The sequence below is a fragment of the Hylobates moloch genome, unplaced genomic scaffold, assembly GCF_009828535.3.
Source record: "Hylobates moloch isolate HMO894 unplaced genomic scaffold, HMol_V3 SCAFFOLD_5, whole genome shotgun sequence".
Classification (NCBI taxonomy): Eukaryota; Metazoa; Chordata; class Mammalia; order Primates; family Hylobatidae; genus Hylobates; species Hylobates moloch.
In genome coordinates, this window is record NW_026652280.1 from 91772009 (window position 1) to 91789995 (window position 17987).

General features: G+C 59.7%; 1 protein-coding gene across 2 annotated transcripts in view; it reads right to left on the bottom strand.

Annotated features, from left to right (window-relative positions):
- The window catches only part of TNNT3 (troponin T3, fast skeletal type), a 14997-nt gene extending 5539 nt beyond the window's left edge, over window positions 1–9458 (bottom strand). Inside the window, exons 1-4 of one of the 2 annotated variants that reach the window (XM_058439792.1) lie at window positions 9446–9458; window positions 7897–7914; window positions 3143–3161; window positions 534–579 (exon numbers count right to left, since the gene is read on the bottom strand). The gene's annotated coding sequence lies outside the window, so the exon portion shown is untranslated. Of the gene's footprint in view, window positions 1–533; window positions 580–3142; window positions 3162–3847; window positions 3872–7896; window positions 7915–9445 lie in introns of those variants that run through there. The other variant, XM_032153833.2, reaches the window with a different exon arrangement.
- Between the last annotated feature and the right edge of the window lie 8529 nt (window positions 9459–17987).

A 17987-nucleotide genomic window follows, 5' to 3' on the forward strand; every position in this document is an offset into this window, starting at 1 on the left:
TGGAGAGATGAGTGAGTGGATAGGTGGGTGAGTGTATGGATGGGTGGGTGGATGGATGGATGAATGGGTGAGTGGATACCTGGCTGGTTGGATGGATGGAAGTAAGGCAGGATGGATGCATGGATGGATGGATGGATGGATGGATGGATGGATGGATGGATGGATGGATCGTTGGATGGACGGATGGAGAGATGGATAGGTAGGTGGGTGGTTGGGTGGATGAATGGATGGATAGATGGTTGAGTGGATGGGTGGGTGGGTGGGTGTATGAATTGATAGGTGAATGGGTAGGAGCTTACGTGGGTGGGTGGATGGATGGATAGAAGGATAGATGGAGGAGAAGGGAAGAGAGATGTTTATTTTTAGAGGGGTTTCCTCTGGCCCAGAAATAAGTTATGGTAGAATTGCCCGGACCCAGGAGTCCCCAGCTGTGGCTGCTTGGGAGGAAGTGACCTTCTGAGGCCTAGCCTAGAGCCCAAAAGCTGGGGTGTGGGGAAACCATGGCCATGTTAACCAGAGTCTTGTAAACTTACATCGAAGTCCACTTTCTCCCCTTCTGGGATCTTAGGAGCAGTGAGTCTGAAGAGGAGACAGAGAGGCCCGTGAGCAGAGACCCGGGAACCTACCCCAGAGGGTCAGCCTGGCACTTTCCCCACTGGCCCCTGCTGACCCTGGTGCCCTCCTGCTCTGGCCCCCAGCCGAGGATGCCCACCTAGTGGCACGTTTGCCCCAGCTTTATTCTTATGAAGTTTGTAGCCCACCATCCTGGGAGCGGCTTGAGCCCCTCAAGAAGGCTTCAGCTTCCAGCGCCACTGTCTGCCTTTTGGCTTCTGGCCATTGCAATGTCACTGCACCCCAGCTACCAGGGAGGGCACCTCTGTTTCCTTCTCAAACAGATAAATAAATGCAGCCAGGTTGGGTGAGAAGCTATGGCCACTGTGGGTGGCTGTGGCCTCCCTGGGCAGGAATGGCTGCTGCGAGCCTGTGCCTTTCCCCAGCTCCTCTTTCATCTTTCTCTCTGGGGGCCCAAAGGAAGGAGGAGAGGGGGCTGGGAAGAAAGCAATCTGAAGGGGAAACGAGGCCCCCTCTGCGGCTGGGTGTGCAATCCCCTCCTCTCACCAATACATTCCAGATGCAGCAAAGAGTTAAAACAACAACAATTTTTTCCAACAAACCATAGAAGAAAGTGGAACTAAATATCAATCAGAAACTGGAGCAGAAAAGGGTTTCCTAAGCTCAGAAGCACCAGAAGGTGCCTCTAAGGGAAAGAAGGCCAGATGACGCCACGCAAATGAAAAACTTATGTATGTGAAAAAAAAAAAACGGAAAATGGAAAGGCAAAAAAAAAAAGACTAAAAAAATATTTTCAGCAAATACAGAGAAGACTTATATCCTTATGCAAACTGATGACTAAGAAAACACAGAGATTCCTCCACCAGGAGACAAATGAGCAATGGCCGTAGCTACGAGTTCTCAGAGAAGAGACGACCCATCCCAAACTCAGGGAAACGTTGGCCCCAAGTGACTGTTAGGGCGCAAAGCCAAACAACCATGAGGTGCCGTTTCTCATCCATCAGAGGTTGCAATGTAAAAGCACGTTCCTGTCCCTGGGTGAGGAGGGTGTGGGACACAGACCCGCTCACATCCCACGTAGGAGACGGCGTTGGCCAGGCCCTTGTGGAAAGCAATTTGGCAGTGGATGTCAAAGCCTTAAGAACATTCATACTCTTTGACCCAGTAATTCCAGTTCTGGGAATGTGGCCTACGGAAATAACCCTAAAGTCGGAAAATGCTTTCCAACCAGCGTTATTTATGATAGTAAAATATTGGGGAAAGCCTGCAATAGGGGAATGGTTAGGAAAATTATGGTTTGTCCAATTGATGGAATATTATGTGGCCATTCAAAATATTTAAGAAGACTGTGTAAAAACATGGAAAAATACTTATGAATAGTGCTAAATTTTTAAAAAAGCAGAATTCAAGGCTGTAGAGACGGTATGATGTTTGAAGAACAGGGCCGACTTTAAATCTTTTTTTCCAAGCGCTATGCATGGAAAAAAGGAAGAAATAAGGCTTTTTAGTTCTTTCTGCTTCTTTTCCACAGTCTGACTGGCTGGGTGGGAGAATTATAGATGAGGTTTTTTCTTCATTTGACTTTTATATATTTTCCAAATTTTCTTTCATGAGGTGTTTTATTTTCATAATGAAAACACAAACAATTTTTCTAAAATGAGAAAATATCTCATGATCCGGCATTACTGTACTTAAAATCACTGAAAAATACAGTGCAAAGGCTGGGAATATGCCGGCCTCTTCTTCTGAGAATCTGCAGTGCTCCCCAAGTGGGAGCCAACAGTGAGTGTGTGCTAAGATGCTCTAAGATTCCACTTCACGCAGAGCAAAACGCAGGCAAGAGTACTCAAGAGATAAAAGGGTGAATCACGTAGCGAGTGCTGTGGCTTGTGAATACCAGTCAAAAGCAGAAAAGTCAGAAGAGCTGCGTTAAAAAAAACCAACGCATGAAGTGCTCACAAGCAGGTGCGATGGGGACAAGCTCCTCTAAATTCTGCCCCAAAGGGGAGCAGGGGCCCCTGCACAGCAAGCTCTTTTGGACACGGTCAGGGTGTCATTCTGAAGTGGGTTTCTGGGCTGAGTCCCCCACCTTTCTCCACTTCCGGACTCACTTTCCTGTCGCTTTTCACATCTAGGGCTCTGGGAGTCCTAGAAGTATGGCGGGGCATGATGTGGTCCCCCAAAGGCCGCGGGGTGTTGCGGTGGCCAGACTCCCTGCACCCGGTGCCCTGCCTTCCTTCCTCGACTCTCTCCCACCCACCTCTCCTCCCTCCTTCCTCATCAGTAGCCCCCTCCTGCAGGAAGCCCTCTTTGTCTGCACCGGATGACCCTGGGCAAAATCACACCCTGCTGGGCCTCCCAAGCCCATCTCCCAGGTGACCCTCATCCCTTCCACCCTGCGCTCTGAGCGTCCCTCCGAATGCAGGCTCCAGGCATCTGGCCCTGGCCCGCTCCTCCGCCTCCACCACGGAACACACGAGGCACCAGGCCTGCCAGGACCCCACACTCACTGGGCCGCCCCCACCCCAGAACACGCTCGGCGCTGGGCCTGCCAGGACCCCACACTCACTTGGGTCTCGGTTTCTCCTCTGGTCCGCACAGCACCAGCGTGAGGAGAGGGACACCAGCATGGGGAGAGGGACACCAGCGTGGGGAGAGGGAGAGAGACAGCCTGGGTGAGACTGGGCGGCCTGCAGCCCTGGGTTCCCCCTCGCTGAAGGCCGCCATCCTTTTCAGCTGGGTGTACCCCCAACCCCCAGAAACGAGAGGGTCCTGTTTCCGCTCTAGGCCTGCAAAAGCCCCTGGCAGGGTCGGAGGGGAAGAGCTCAGGGCCTGGGAACGGGAGGAAGGGTGAGGAAGAGGTAGGGAAGAAATAGGAGTGAGACAGGCAGCGTCCTTGAAGGCTGGGAAGGGAGGAGACGGAGGAAAGAGGACAGGGGCTCGGAAAGAAGATTGGGAGGAAAGGGGCTTGGCAGAAAGGGGAGGGGGGCGTGCCTGGCCCGGGCTCTGGCACTGCTGGCTGGTCCCGCTTGCTCCCCCTCCGCTGTGTGGCAGAAGCTCGGAGCAGCGGCACCCCCGAGGCCCTGGCAGCCCGACCCCAGCGGCACTGTGCGGAGCAGCAAGGCCTGGCCCTCCGAGGCCCCCGTGCCAGGGGAAGAGAAAGAGGACAGACGGAGAGGGAGGCAGGGCAGCGTGAGGCCCCAGCCTGCCCTCTTTCCCTCGTGTCGGCTAGAGCCAGGGTCCTGCACCTCCGGCGGTGGGGACGGGCCCTTACCTTCCACGTCCTCGTCTGCGGTGTCTTCCAGGTGGCAAAAGGCACAAGCACACATGCAAGAGAAAAGCCAGCGCAGCTGGGGGGAGCAGTGGGCAAGGGGCCTGTGGCGGGCAAGGGGCCCACCCCTCTCACTCGGACCCTGTCTTCTCCAGGGTGTGCCTGTGGGGCCCTACAAGTGCCCTAAGCTGGGGCTGGTAATCAATGGCTGGGGAGGGGGTGGAAGGGGCTGGGTGTCCAGTGGAGCACCTGCCTGGAAGACCTAGTGGAGAATAGGAGGGACGCAGGGACCTCGTGGGGCAAGGTGGGGGGCTAAGGCACTGGGTCTCATCTGTCCCCCCGGTCTGTCCTCTTGGGTCTGGCAGGGCCAACCTTGGAATCTGAGATCTTCCCCACCAAGAGGGTTTTGCAGCCGGGATGGGTGCAGCCCCTTCACTTCGTGCTTCCCGGAGCCTGACCCCTTCCTGTAAAGGCTGTGTTACTGGGTGGAACCCAGCAGTTCATGGAATGACTACAGCCCTCAGGCCTCAGGAGCCTCTGCTGGCAACGTGATGTCTAACTGCTTGCTGGTCTCAGCCCCAGGAGCCCCTGCCTGAGTCCAGAATGTCCACCACAGCCCCCATCCACAGGCCAGGAGCCCAGACGCGCTCATCCCTGACCTCCCTGGGGCCTGCCCTCTGACTGCCACATGGCTGCTGTCCTGAGACTGGACCCCTCTTGGGCCCCCCTGCTACCTCTCCCTAGCCACCTCTGGGGTCTGCCTGGCCTGGCCTGCCCTGGCCACCCTAATAAGGGGTGGCTTCCTTTAGGATATACTCTGCTTCTAGACCCTGGGGTGGACCTGGCTGGCCTGGCCCGGCTGGGGCCCAGGAGGGGGGTCTGCCGCTGGCCTAGTGGCACCCGCCCATCCTGTCCCTTTAGTCCCTGCTCTGGGCCTCAGGTGACAGCAAGGCCGTTGACACGCGATGCCCTCGGTCCTCCGAGTCTGACCCAGCGCTGTTCCCTGCACTTGGCTAAGGCCAGCAGGCCTGGGCCCGGGGGTGGGGGTCCTGCCTTGCCAGTGCCTGGCCTGGGGTGCACTAGTCCTTGAGTCCTCCTAGCTGGCAGATACCTCAGTTGCCTGGGAGCCCCCTGCACCCCACAGAGAGCCCTCCAGCGCTCTCGGTTTTGCAGATAGGCCTGAGGTCACCCGTTCCGGATGCCTTGGGGCGCGTGTGCACTGGGAGTGAGCGGTGGGGCATCCTGAGCGTTCCAGCCAAGGGCCCAGAAGGAACAGCGTGGTGAGGACGATGAATGGGCTGCCCGCCCTGGCCTCCCTGACTTAGGGGTTTTGCTGGACGCAGTATGTGGCTGAGGAGCCCCTCCGGGTGGGAAGGCCAGCCAGGGAGAGGGCGAGGTCGGGTGGGAGGCTGAGCGCTTTCGGGGAACGAGCACACAGCCAAGCGGCAAAGCTGTCCTGCGGCCCTGCCTCCTCTGCTCCTGCTCCACCCTCCCTTGCTGTCTGTCTGTCTGTCTGCTGGCCTCAGTGCTGGTTCCAGAGTGGCCCAGCAACCCTGTCATCTCCACAGGCCATCTCCTGGGCACCTCCCTGCATGGCTGGAGTCCCATCCCCCTCCTAGCACGTCCCTTCTTGTCCAGGGGCCTCTCCAAGGCTCGAGTCATGCAAGAGCTCAGGCCCAGCAGGGAGGAGCCCCTCAGCCCCACAGCCCGTGAATGGGGGGAGCTGAGAAGCACTCCCCAGCTGGGGCCCCTGACTTGAATGTGCAGCTCTCTGACCTCCACCCAGTACGGCCGGCCCCACTACCAGGGAGGGCAGGCCCACCCAGGGGGCCTCCTCACTCCGGGTGTGTCTGGCTCCGGCCCAGGCAATGGGTGGGATGCTGGGACCTGACTGGGCCTTTGCACGCATGGCCCCTGGCTGTTCCGGGTCCCCAGTGTCCCCACCTTGGGCCTCAGCCTGCCTTTCTGCTTCACTCCACTTGCCCCTCCACCCTCCCTTCCACCTCACCCCTCCCTACCTTCCCGCTTCTGGCTTGCTAACTGGGGCAGGGTGGAGGCCTCTCCTGTGCTCTTCCCACCCCACCCTGGTGGATCCAGAGGGTCCCAGTGGACCCCAGCACCGTCCTCCCAAGGCCTGCTCTGCCTCGGCCTCAAGGCTGGCCATCCCCACCTCCCACCTTCCTGTTGGCAGCCCAGGAAGAGCCTCGTTGTCCCCAGGCTATGGAATCAATCTTCTCTGCCTGGGAGACCCAAAGGAAGCCTGCACCGCATCGGCCAGCCCTTCCCAAGCCAGGGTCCTCACTCTGTCCCCAGCCCAGAGGCCAGAACAGGTTAAGTTGTTGGTGGCAAACGTCACAAGGGGTGGGCAAGAGGGAGGAAGCGAGAGAGGACAGAAAGGAGGATGGGGGCTCTGGCCACAGGCTGGGGAGCGCCGGCGTACCTTCTTGAACTTCCTCTGCAGAAGCAGCATCATGGTGGGCAGAAAGGGCAGGAGGGAGAGAGAACCAGTGTGAGCGGTGGCAGCGCAGAGAGGGAGGGTGGGCAGGGCCGAGGTGGGGGAGCGAGCAGGCCAGGCTGTGCAGGGTTACGCGGCCCCTCTTGTTCCTTCTTGGGTCCTGCACCCCCCACATGGCCACACGTGCCCATGTGGCATTGAAGTCATGCACGTACCTGGTTCATGAACTTCATGGGCCAAGGAGGCCACGGAACAAGAGGCAAAACCGCGGGTCAGAGGTCAAAGGAGAAGGGTCCGAGGTTAATGGAAAAGCGGCCCGTCGCCACTCGAGGCCGAGGGTGGGGTGCGTGCAGGGAGCGAGCAAGACACGGTCAGAGTTAGCCCAGGCGCGGCCACCGCCCCAGTCCCATGTCCCCAAACCCTGCTCTCAGCATCTGGGAGCACCCCAGGTGGGGAAACTGAGGCTCAGAAGATGGCCGGTAGTTGTGGTTCTTGCCCTTGGTGGAGCAGGCTCGGTACTGGGGCTGGGCGTTCCTTTGCTCGCCCCCATCCCCTGTCTGTCCTGGGGCGCCCCCAGAAGCGTGACCATGCCTCTGGCCAGGGCACCAAGGCCCAAGTGCGAGGTTGTATACTGGCCGGGCAGCACCAGGGGCCCACGAAGGCAGTGCTGGTAGCCCTGGGAGGCAGAGCCACAGATGGGCCACGGAAGGCGTCCCCAGGACCCCCACTTCCTGCCATCCCAACAGCTGGGGCCCCTCATTCTTTCCCTGATGGGATCCTTTCCACCCTCCAAGGGTGCTGGCAGCCCTGGGCACCAGTGATGGCTCTGCCTGCTGATCTGGGCATGGGACCCCAGCCCGCCCATCTGCTCCCAGCCTGTGTGCACCTCGAGGGTCTCACAGCAGAAGGCTGTGAGGGGGCCTGGGGGGCTGATGAGGGCACGCACATGAGGGAGCTGACTGTGCCAGGCTGCAGGGTTCTGCCCCCAGCCACCTTCTCTCCTCTCACTCTGTGCTGTCCCAAGATGTGGCGGGGCATCCTGGCCAGGCCCAGGGGTCTACGCTACCAGAGGCTCTTGACTGCCTACCCTGGGGTGGAGGACTAGGGTGGGCCTACATGTCCCCTCTGCCCCATGCTTGGGGACACCCTGCTGACCAGCAGCCCAGCCTGCACCTATCCGGGGAGTCCCTGGCCCTACTGCCTGGGGGGCTGTGGGGAAGGGGGCCCACCCTCGAGACCCCATTCTCTCTCTGGTCAAGCATTGGCCACAGTTAGTGGGTTACATTAGGGCCACATGTGGGGGCCCCTTGGCTGGCTGGTACCTCGTGGCTTCCACCCTCTCCCCCTCTCCCCCACCCCCACGTGGGCTCCAGCCAGGCCCCGGGCCCCACATGGGGACAAGAAGTCCTGTGTCCTCATACCTTCCTCATGGACTTCTGCAGCTGAGGAGAGCCGGGGGTTGCAGGTGGCAGGGGGAGAGAGGAGAAGGTTAGACGGGGCACACAGCAATCCTTAGAGGCGAGGTGGAGGTCAATGTTGGGTGGGGCAGGAAGGCTGGGGAGTGGGCATGGGGGCCGGGGCCTTGGACCCCACTTACCTTCCTCCTGGGCTTCCTCTGAGAGCCGGAGAAGCCAGGAGCAGGAGAAGGCGGGGTTGGGGGAGAAAGGGAACAGAGACAGTGATCAGAGTGTACTCAGGCCGCAAGGACAGGAGGCCAGCTGGCCGGGAGAAGAGGGCCTGGGGCTCGCTTGGCTGGGGTGAAAGATGGGGCTCAGTCCTGCATCTCCGGCCAGCCCGGGGGAGCACGGAGTCCCACCAGCAGAGCTGGTCACTGTCAGCTGGGCTGGGCCAGGCCCCTGAGAGGGGTTCTGAGGCCCCTCCCACCCTCCTGGGGGCCTGGTATTCCCATGCCTGGAGGCCTTTGTGCACAGAGGCCCTTGTTAAGTCCTGCTCTGCAGGTGGCACAAGTGAGAACGGGGACAAAACCCACAGGGCCTGCGGGAAGCCCCAGCTCTGAGTGCACCCGGAAACAAGGCTGGTACTGAAGGGTCTTCAGAGTCATGTCGCGTGAAGACCCTTCCGTGGCCTCCGGGCCTGCCACGTGGCTGCCTCAAGAGAAAAGATGGTTCCCCAGAGCCATGTTTCCCTCGCAGAAATGAGTCTTTCTACCTTTTCAGCAGAAAAATAAATGTTTTGCTCATGTTGTTAGGGTAGCCAAGTGTTTTCAAAATATTTTCAAAACATAGCACTCAGGACTCCTCACAGGCCAGCCCTGCCTGTTAACGTTGCGTGAACGCGCTCCCCAGTTGAGCAGGTGCCAGGGATTCCGGGGCAGCGCCGTCGGCCTGAGAACCACCGCCCCGCACGGTTCCCAGGTGCGCCCACGCCCGCCCACGCCTGCCCAGGCACGATGGAGACGCCCACAGACCACACCTGGCCAGCACAGGGAGGGGGCTCCAGGCTCCACCCAGGGTTACAGCACAGGGTGGGTGGGGTGGTATGGAGGGATGGAGACACAGAGAGACAGAGATGGAGATGGAGGTGGAGAAATGGGGACAGAGAGGCCAAGAAAGACAGAGACTGAGAGAGAGAGGCAGGGAGAGACAGACCAAGAGGCTGAAAGATACAGACGGAGAGAAGCTGAGAGATACACAGGCACACAGAGAGACAAGGGTGCCAACGGAGACACGGAAAGGAACTGGAGAGAGATGGAGAGACTCTGAGATGCCGGGAGGGCAGAGATAGAGAGAGAGGCAGAGAGACAGCAGCACTGGGCATGGTGGGGCAGCCGGTGTTAATGAGAGTGAGGCCTTCATGACCAGCCCCAGCGAACCCCACACACCATGGCACACAGAGGATGAAGGATTAATGAAGGATCATGAATGCATATTAATCGATTAAAGAGACAGGGGTTAGTGATGATTTTACGACTCATTCATCATTAATTAAGTGATGGCCTCATTCATCATTAATTAATGATGAATGGTGATTGTTAATGACTAATGATGAGGAAGATGGATGGTTGATTGACAAGCTCAAGGCGGCCTGGAGCAGCCTGGGGAGGGGGTTCTGTGAGTGTCACACGGGAGAGGGGGGTTAAGTTCCAAGGAGGGGCTGGGGGGACTTCCGGCGGTTGCTGGAATTACCTTCTTCTTCGTACTGCTCTGCATTGGGACAGAACAAAAGAGGCGAACCACGTTAGAAGGGGCCGCCCGTGAAGGGAGGAGGAGAAGGAGAGGCCAGTGTGTCCCGGCCCTGGACAGGCCAGCGACTCCCCCTGCCCAAGGGCTCGGAATCAGGGGTCCTCGGGCCCAGAGCAGGCATTGGGGAAGGCAGAGGCTCCAGTGATGATGGTGGCTTTTGGGGGGCTCGGGGGTCCTGGATGCCCACATCCCACAGTGGGCATGAGAGAAGGGGAGAGACAGGACCCAGAGCCTGACCTGCAGGCCCCTCAGGACCGTGAGGCCACACATCGGGGAAAAGACAAGGCCCCCCAGTTGGACACCTATTTTCCAGGGGTCACTCAGAAACCACCCATGGGATGCAGCTGATGTAGGGCTGCCAAGGGGACACATGGTATGCGCAGTCCAGCCCCCTGCCCAAGTGTGACCCTTCCTTCTAGAGCAGGAAGTAGAAAGAAAATGGCTGTTACACTTACCCTCCACCTGTTCACTGTGGGGCAGGGAAAGAGAGAGAAAGAAAGAGAGAGAGGTGGTGAGGCTGGGCTTTGCTTGGACTTGTGCAAGACAGTGCGTGCTCCAGCCCTGCAGAAGCCAAGGGGCCAGGGTTCCGAGCCGGGCAGGGGGCAGCCACCAGCTGGGTACTCACACTTCCTCGTCAGACATGGTGAAGGTGGGTGGTTTCTGCAGAGAGAGATTGAGAGAGAGAGAGAGAGAGGATGGAAAGAGAGTTACGAGCTGCCTGGGCGTAGGATGGGGGATGGGGTCTTGGAGCAGCGCTGTGGGGGAACCGCGGGCAGGGTTTGGGGGCCAGCTCTGGCCTTGGGCGAATCCACCTCCTTAGGCCCCCCTTTCTCCAGGGCTCCTGGCCCTTCCCAGCTCTTGGCGCCCCGGACTCTGTCCCCTCTTCCTGCCCTGGCTCCAGCCTGGAGCTTGGAATCTTGGAGCTGGACGGGATGTTGGAAGGTCGTGGCGTCCACCCCCACCCAGGGCAGACATCCTCTCCACAGCGTCCCCCGAGGAGGGTCATCCAGAATGCAGGCTGTGTGCTGTCCAGCCCGCTCTAGACACTGGAAAGGTCCTACTGGTGGAGCTGAAACCTGTCTCTGGGTGTTCTCTGCCCAGTGGGTGTAGGTGGGGTCTCCCTGGGAGCCCCTGGATGACCGAGGCTGGCTCCCCAAGATGAGTAATCTGCTCACCCTACCATTCCCCATGAGAACCCCTCTTCCCTATTGGAGCCCAAAGCTCCCTTCTGTGCCTGTTTTCCTATGGGGTGCCCAGAGTGTGTCCCACCACACCCCTCTGAGGACCCCTCCTCTGAGATCACAGAGCAGGGAAGCTGTTCCGTCTCGTTACCCCTGTCCCCTGAAAACATTGAAGCTGAGCCCCAAAGCGCGTTAGGTTGGGTCTGGGCTGCTTCCCGTGCACCCCCCCCCGGGCTGGGCTCTGTGCAAGGCATACTTGGACTGCAGGAGCCCACAGAACAGCCCCCCCATTTCCCTCCCTGTGGCCGCTTTCCCTGGTCCCGGGGATGCTCTGGATCTGTCCCTGTCTAGGAGAAGCTCCGTGCCCGGGACTGGCTGCCCTGTCCATGTGCGATGGTGGCGCCAGGCCAGCATGCTGGGGACCGTCTCTCTGTGAGCTGGCCACCATGCACACTGGGCGGCCAGGCCTGGGGAGGCTCTGAGCAGCTGCACCGGCATGTTGGCCAGGGTTTTAGAAAACAAAGTTCATTACAACACAGTACAGATTACTCGAAGACAATAGTTACGGTCCCCCCTGGGAGTGTTGTATAAGAAAAACACACGTTCATCAGCTAAAAATGCATCTACGTTGCATTGCTGAGGTGGGAACTGTTTTCCAAAGCCTCTGTCAAGAATGTTAATTTTCCCAGAGCAACTTAAGCTCCATGCAAAATTACCCAGCAGATAGCTGTCTTCCAGGCAACGGGGGCAGCTTTTTCCTATCCCAGAATCTCTTCCTGAGACTCTGCTGCCCCTCAGGTTAAGCCTCTTGTAACTGCCACGGCTGGGCCAGGCTCTTCTCAGTCCTCAACCCCACCAGCCAGTGTTGCCCAGGCCCCCGGTGTGACCCAGTCCCAGGCTGCCCACCAGCCCCTAGTGCTGTCCTGCCAGCTGGTTCAGGCCCCAAACTCCACAGACTCCTCTAGGGCCATCCTCCGTAAGGAGGAGGAGGGTCAGTGAAGGGAGGGAGCGGAGCTTGGCCCCGCCCTGCTGTGCCCACCCCTGACCCTGGCCAGGCTGACACCTGTCGGCTGCCACAAGATGGGGGCAGCGTGGCCCTCGCCTGGGGTGGGTTATTTATAAGGAGCCAGTGGCAGCTGAGGTGTCCAGAAATAGGCAAGACATTTCTGCCCAGAAACCCAAGACGTGGGTGAGGCGGGTGTGACAGCCCAGCCCTCCTTGGCCCACAGCGGCCCCCTCACCCTCGGGCACCCAGGCCCTCCCCAGCTTCTCATATTTCCCTTCCATCTCCCCCAGGCCAGAGTCACATGGATGCCCCGACACCTCCAGGCAGGGTGACCTCAAGGCCCCCCGACGTGAGGCGGGAAAGGCCCACTCTCCAAGTGGGGAAACTGAGGCACCTGGTTTTCTGCTGAGCCCCTGGAAGCAACACAAGGCTGTTTTGTTTCCCCCAGTATGGCCTGTGTCATTGCCTCTGTTGTGGGGAGGGGCTGGTGGCAGGGGTGTGCTGGGGGCAGGGGATGGCATTTCAACAGCTGAGAAGCAAAGCAGGTGTCTAGTTAGTGCCTGCCTTGGAGGGGCTGCGTGAAAATAACCTATGCGGTCAGTTTCCTTGCATCACCCTTCCCACCTTGGGAGGTGAGGGGCCAGGGCAGGGTGGGGAGGCAGGAGCCGATGTCCCTTGCTTGCTGTGGCCCTGACCATGCCCCCAGACTTCTTCTCCACCCATCCAACCTTTGCTTTGGCCCATGTCCCCCTGTGGACTTCAGGAGGGGCAGCTAAGGCCTCATCAGACGGCACAAGTCAGGGGGACCGTGTCCAGGGCAGGGAGGGTGGGTGGGGGCTCTTACGAGTGCCAGCTCCTCCACCCTCCAGCCAGGGGGATGCGATGAAGCCCAGCCCCTCACTCCTGCCTCGTCCTGTCCCAGTCCAGGCCCTGTCCACTTCTGTCCTGCACCTCCAGACGCTGGCCCCCAAGGCTGCGTGGGCTTTAGACGCCCCCACCCCGACACACTCCTGGGCTGGCCATACAGGAGCCCCTGCTCTCCTGTCCTCTTTATCGTCTCTACAAAATGGCGGTGTTGGAGGCCCAGGTGCGAGAGCTGCATGGCAAGGCCAGGATGGGCCCGGGCAAATGTCTACATGGCGGCCACAAGCTGGCAACCTAAGCCATGGCAGGGCCCCTGCACGGCGTCTTCCCTGCCGCTCACACCCCGTGCCTCTCTGCCTCCCGCCTTCAGGCCACTCCCTAGCACTGGGCTTCCGTGAGCCCCGACTTGCCCCCTCCCAGCCTCCCACACTCTGCCTTCTTCTGCACCCTCCCGGTGCTGAGACCATCACGCCTCTGTGTCCGCATCCCAGACTCTCCGGACGCTGGAGCAGCCACCTGGGGGCTCCGAGCCATGATGCTTCGAGTTGAGATGCTCGGCCCCACACGGACCTGGGACCTCGGCGCCCCAGGACCCCAGAGGGTCCCTGGAACCAGGGGCCATCCACCCGCACGCAGGAGGCCCCGTCGGGCCCAGTCCTGGGTGGCCGCTCCTGCCTATACCCACCTGCGGGTTGAGTGTGAGAAGGGCTGGAGCTCCCTGTGGACAGGATCGGCTGCAGGCACTGGCGCCCGGCTCACAACCTCGTGTTATAGTGACATTTGATCTTCCCAGCAGCCCATTGGCCAGTGACTGGGTGGCCGGGGTGTGTGCGGAGTCTTGTGGGGGGGGACTATGCCCGTGCAGGCCCCTTACCAAGTATAGGAATGGCCAGAGGACGAGGCTGAAGGAGGCCAGGATGCAGAGGACGTGCTTGGAGAAGGAGGCAAGGTCCTCCCTCCGCCTCCAGGAGGTGTCAGCTGCTATTTTTACTCCCAGCAGCGGGTACATTCTGGATGGGCTGAGGAGGGGAGGAGGAAGGTTTTGGGTGGCCCTGGGGCACAAAGCCGAGGCTCTCTTTGGGCAAACTGGTGTGGGGGTCACCAGAGCCGGGCTGCCAGGTTTCCCATCCCCCCTGCCCCTTCTCTCTGAGATGTTTGTGGGAGTAAACATTTGTCCAGGAAAAGGGTCTGCACAGCCAGGGTCCCCTTCCGCCACCCAGCCCAATGCCCCAGGCCCTTCGCTGTCTACCCCAGGGGAGGAAGCAGCCCGAGGCCTCGGAGACCCCCCATGGAACTGAGGCCAGGCCCCCACCCTATCTGAGACCCTCTTAGAGGCCAGCTCTGCTTTCCTGGCTAGACACTGTTGGGGCCTACACAATAAGCGGGCGAGGGACATGGCCAGGCTGGCTGCAGTCTGAGTCTGCCATACCTCCCCGGGGCTGCTGCCATTGGAGGGGGCTACACCTGGAGTTCACTGGGTAAGGGTCTGGGTCCGCCCTCTAGGCCCTCTCTTACCCTGGGGCCCCGGGGCCCTGGGCACTCGCAGTGGCCGTTACCATCTGTGCCAGCATCTCCCACAGGCTCATTGTGGCGTGTGGAGACTGGCTTTCTTTCCTCAAGACTCCAGGAGGCACCGTCCGACTAGCAGACACCCTTCCTGGCCTCCGATGACCTGTATCCTGGCCAGCGAGGCCACCAGATTGGATAGTCCTGCCTCTTGGATCAGGGAAACTGAGGTACCAGGTGGGGAGAGGAGTCTGGCACCCTGACCCGCCCCCTCACTCCCCTCAGACTCCACAGGCTGAGCGTGGGCCGTGGTGTCTGTGGAACTCTTCGATTGAGGCACAGATTGGTTCCTTCTTGGCCAGCGCCCAGGAAGGGGGTGAGTCCCGAGAGGCACAGACAAGGTCCCTGTCCTCCCCAGGCTTAGAGTCAAGGACATCAGGACAACCCGGCAGGGGCTCCCAGTGCCCTGGGGCCGGGTCGGGGGCCTTCCGGAAGGCTTTGGTTGGCACCTCATTCCACCCCTCCATGGAAGAGCGAGGCCGCAGAGCCCAGGGACAGGCAGGGTGTACCTGGGGTCACATGACAAGGCGGGCTGGTCCCAGGCTGCCATTTCAAAGGACAGGGCCGGTCCCCTGCCTGCCTCCTGCTGAGTGCCGGGCACTGGGAAGGCTCTTGGAGCTGGAGTTGCTGGGATCCTCCCTGTCCTCCCGCTCTGGATCTGTGGCTTCGTCTGCACTCCACGCCTTCCCCTCCCTGTCCATGTCCTCAATGGGCAAGGCTTTGGGGGCCATGTACAGCCCTGGCCCCTGGACATCTGTGACCAGCTTTCTGCCCACTGGGGACATCTGCAGAGCTGCTCCCTCAGAGGCACCTGAGAGGGTCCCTAGGGGTCAGCGGGCCCACCCTGTCCTCTCCCATGGTGGGGCCAACCTCCTTTTCCATGCTGGCTCTGCCGGCTTCTCTAATGGAGCCCTGAGCCCACCATTCTGGTTACACATGGTTCAGTCTGCAGGCCTGGGAAGCCTGTGCCCACCTAAGCCCTCGCCCAGGCCAGGGGTCCTGAGGGGTGCACCTAAAGGTGGGTGTGCCATGGCCCTGCACTGGCCCCATGTGGCCAGCAGGGGAGGGTGCTGCCCGCCCAGCTCCTGGGGCTTTGGCAGGCGCTCTCCGCCCAGCTGGCTGAGGTCAGAGGGATAGAGCAGGTTTTATTTTGGGTATCGGCGACCTCCCGCTTGGGCGCTGGGCCTGAGGCATAGCAGGGACTGTACAGAGCAGGCACCGGCGGCCTCGAGGGCCTGCACCAGGTAACCCACGCCCTGCTGCCATCTGGCCTGACCGGGGTGGTCCAAGGAGAGGAGGCAGGGCAGGGGCCTCCTGGGGGACTGTAGACCTGGGTGAGGGCAGGGCACAAGGGAGGCCCAGCCTGGGTTGGGGACGCATTTCCACCCAGGAGGAGTCTGAGGACGAACCATGGGGCCTTGGCTCTAGGGCAGTTGTTGGGGGATTGGGGGGTTCTGAAATTGGCAAATGCTGAGCCAAGCTCAGGGAGTGGGGAGCAGGCTGTGGGAGGGAGGACGGCCTCCTGAGTGTCTTGGCTCCAGCTCCCTGCCTGGGTGGCCCCCAGATGGTGGCCAGGGCCCCTCAATCTAGGTCCCAGCACCCAGTGTGCATGGTTGGGGGTGGTGGAGACCAAGAGGGTCCTGAGCCTATCCTCATGCCCTGAGCTGACCTGAGCGCCCAAGCTGGATCCAGCCTGAGGCCGCTCCACCCAGCTGTGGGCTCAGTCACTGCCAGGCCCAGGACAGGAGTGGCTGACACAGCACTTGGGGACTGAGCTGCTCCAGCCCTAGGTAGCTGCCTCCCCACAGGCCTAGTGCTTCTGATTTTGCAGTTTCATTGACTCGTTCTGCAGATATGATGAGTGTCTTCTGTGTGGCTGTCCTAGGGGCCTGTAGCAAGGGTCACAGGGTGTCAGGTGGCTGCTCTGGCAGGCAGGACAGAGGCTAGGGGCTTTGTCTGCCATCCCTGGCCAGGGGCCTCTTAGGCTGCAGGCCTTTTGAGCCTCCTGACCTCCGCATTGGGCATGGCCTGACCTCCAGGTTTCCAGGAGCAGGGGCATGGAGTTGCTGTGGCCATGGAGGGGAGGCTGCATCAGAAACACAACAGGGCTGTGGCTGGGTAGAGCTCAGAGGGACAGGCCCTGGGTCCTTGTTCTCGAGGCTGAGCCGAGGGGTGCAGAGGATCTGACAAGGGGCCAGGGCTGGTCGGGGGCAGGGCGGGCAGTGGCTGCCTCCCCAGCACTGCTGACCCCAACTACCCCCTGCCTCTGGTGCTGTCCACTCTGCACCCCAGTGCTGAGTGCCCAGCTGTGGCCTTTGGGCCTGCCTCTCAGCTGCCCTTGGTCACCGTCCCATCCGGATCAGGTGGGAAAGCAAGGGAGTGCTGTCACTTGGTGGTTTCCCAGCTGAGCAGGGTGGCCTGGATCCTCTCTCAGTGGCCGGGGCATCTGAGAAAGGATGGGGGCACGTCACCTCCCTTGTGTGAGTGGTGGCTCTGTCGAGGTTTCGCTTTTCTGAACTGTGTGTATTCATGAGGCAAGCAGGGTTTGACATGAAGCCTTCAGAAAATAGTGGCTGCGAGGAGGCAAGGGAATGGCAAAGTGAAGTCCAGAACATCAGTCTGGGGGGCCTGCTCCTCGAAGGGGCTTCCCAGACATTGAAGGCTGCAGGGCTGAGTGTCAGGCCCCAGTGCAGGACCTGGGAGAGGAGGGACAGGAGGGCGGATGTCCCCAGGCTGTCTGCTATTTCACACAGTTGTCCATTCATCCACCCATCTATTCATTCCCATGCATTCACTCTCACCTTCACCATTTCCTTTCCTTCCTTCCTCCCTCCTTCTCTTCCATCATCCATCCCTCCGTCTGTCCATCCCTTCAACCACCCATACAACCACCTACCCATCCACTCATCCCTCCGTTTCATCCATCCCTCCCGCTATCCATCCATCCATCATTAGTCTATCCATCCATTCATCCACCCACCTATCCATCTATCTATCCATCCATCCGTCTATCCATCCATCCATCTCTTCAATCATCCATCTACCCATCCATGCATCCATCCATCCCTCTCTCCCTTCATCCACTCTCCTTTCATCCATCCATCCCTCCCTCCATCCATCCATCCATCCACACATCCACTCATCCATCCATCCACCCACCCACCTACACATCCACTCATTCATCCCTTCCTCCATCCATCCTTCCCTCCCTCTGTCCATCCATTCATCTATCCCTTCACCCATCCATCCACCCACCCATCTACCCATCCACTCATCCATCTCTCCATTCATCCATCCACCTATCCATTCACTCACTCACCTATCTATCTATCCATCCTTTCATCCATCCTTTCATCTACCCATCCACACATCCATCCCTCCATCCATCCACCTATCCATCCATCCATCCGTCCATCCACTTTCATCCATCCCTTCATCCATCCATCCATCTACCCATCCATGCATCCATCCCTTCATTCATCAATCCCTCCATTCTCCACCTATCCATCCATCCAACCACCTACCCATCCATCCAACCACCTACCCATCCCTTCATTTATCACTCCTTCCTTCCATCCATCCATCCACCCACACACCTACTCTTTCACTCACTCATCCCTCCCTCCATCCCTCCCTCTCTCCGTCTGTCCATTCATCCAGCCATCCCTTCATCCATCCATCCACTCATCTACCCATCCACTTATACATCCCTCCATTCATCCATCCACCTATCCATTCACTAACCCATCCATCCATCCACCCATCCATCCATCCATCCATCCAGCCAGCCAGCCAGCCATCCTCCCACCCACCCATACATTCACCCTCCTATTCACCCATTCATCCATCCATTAGTCCATCCGTCCAC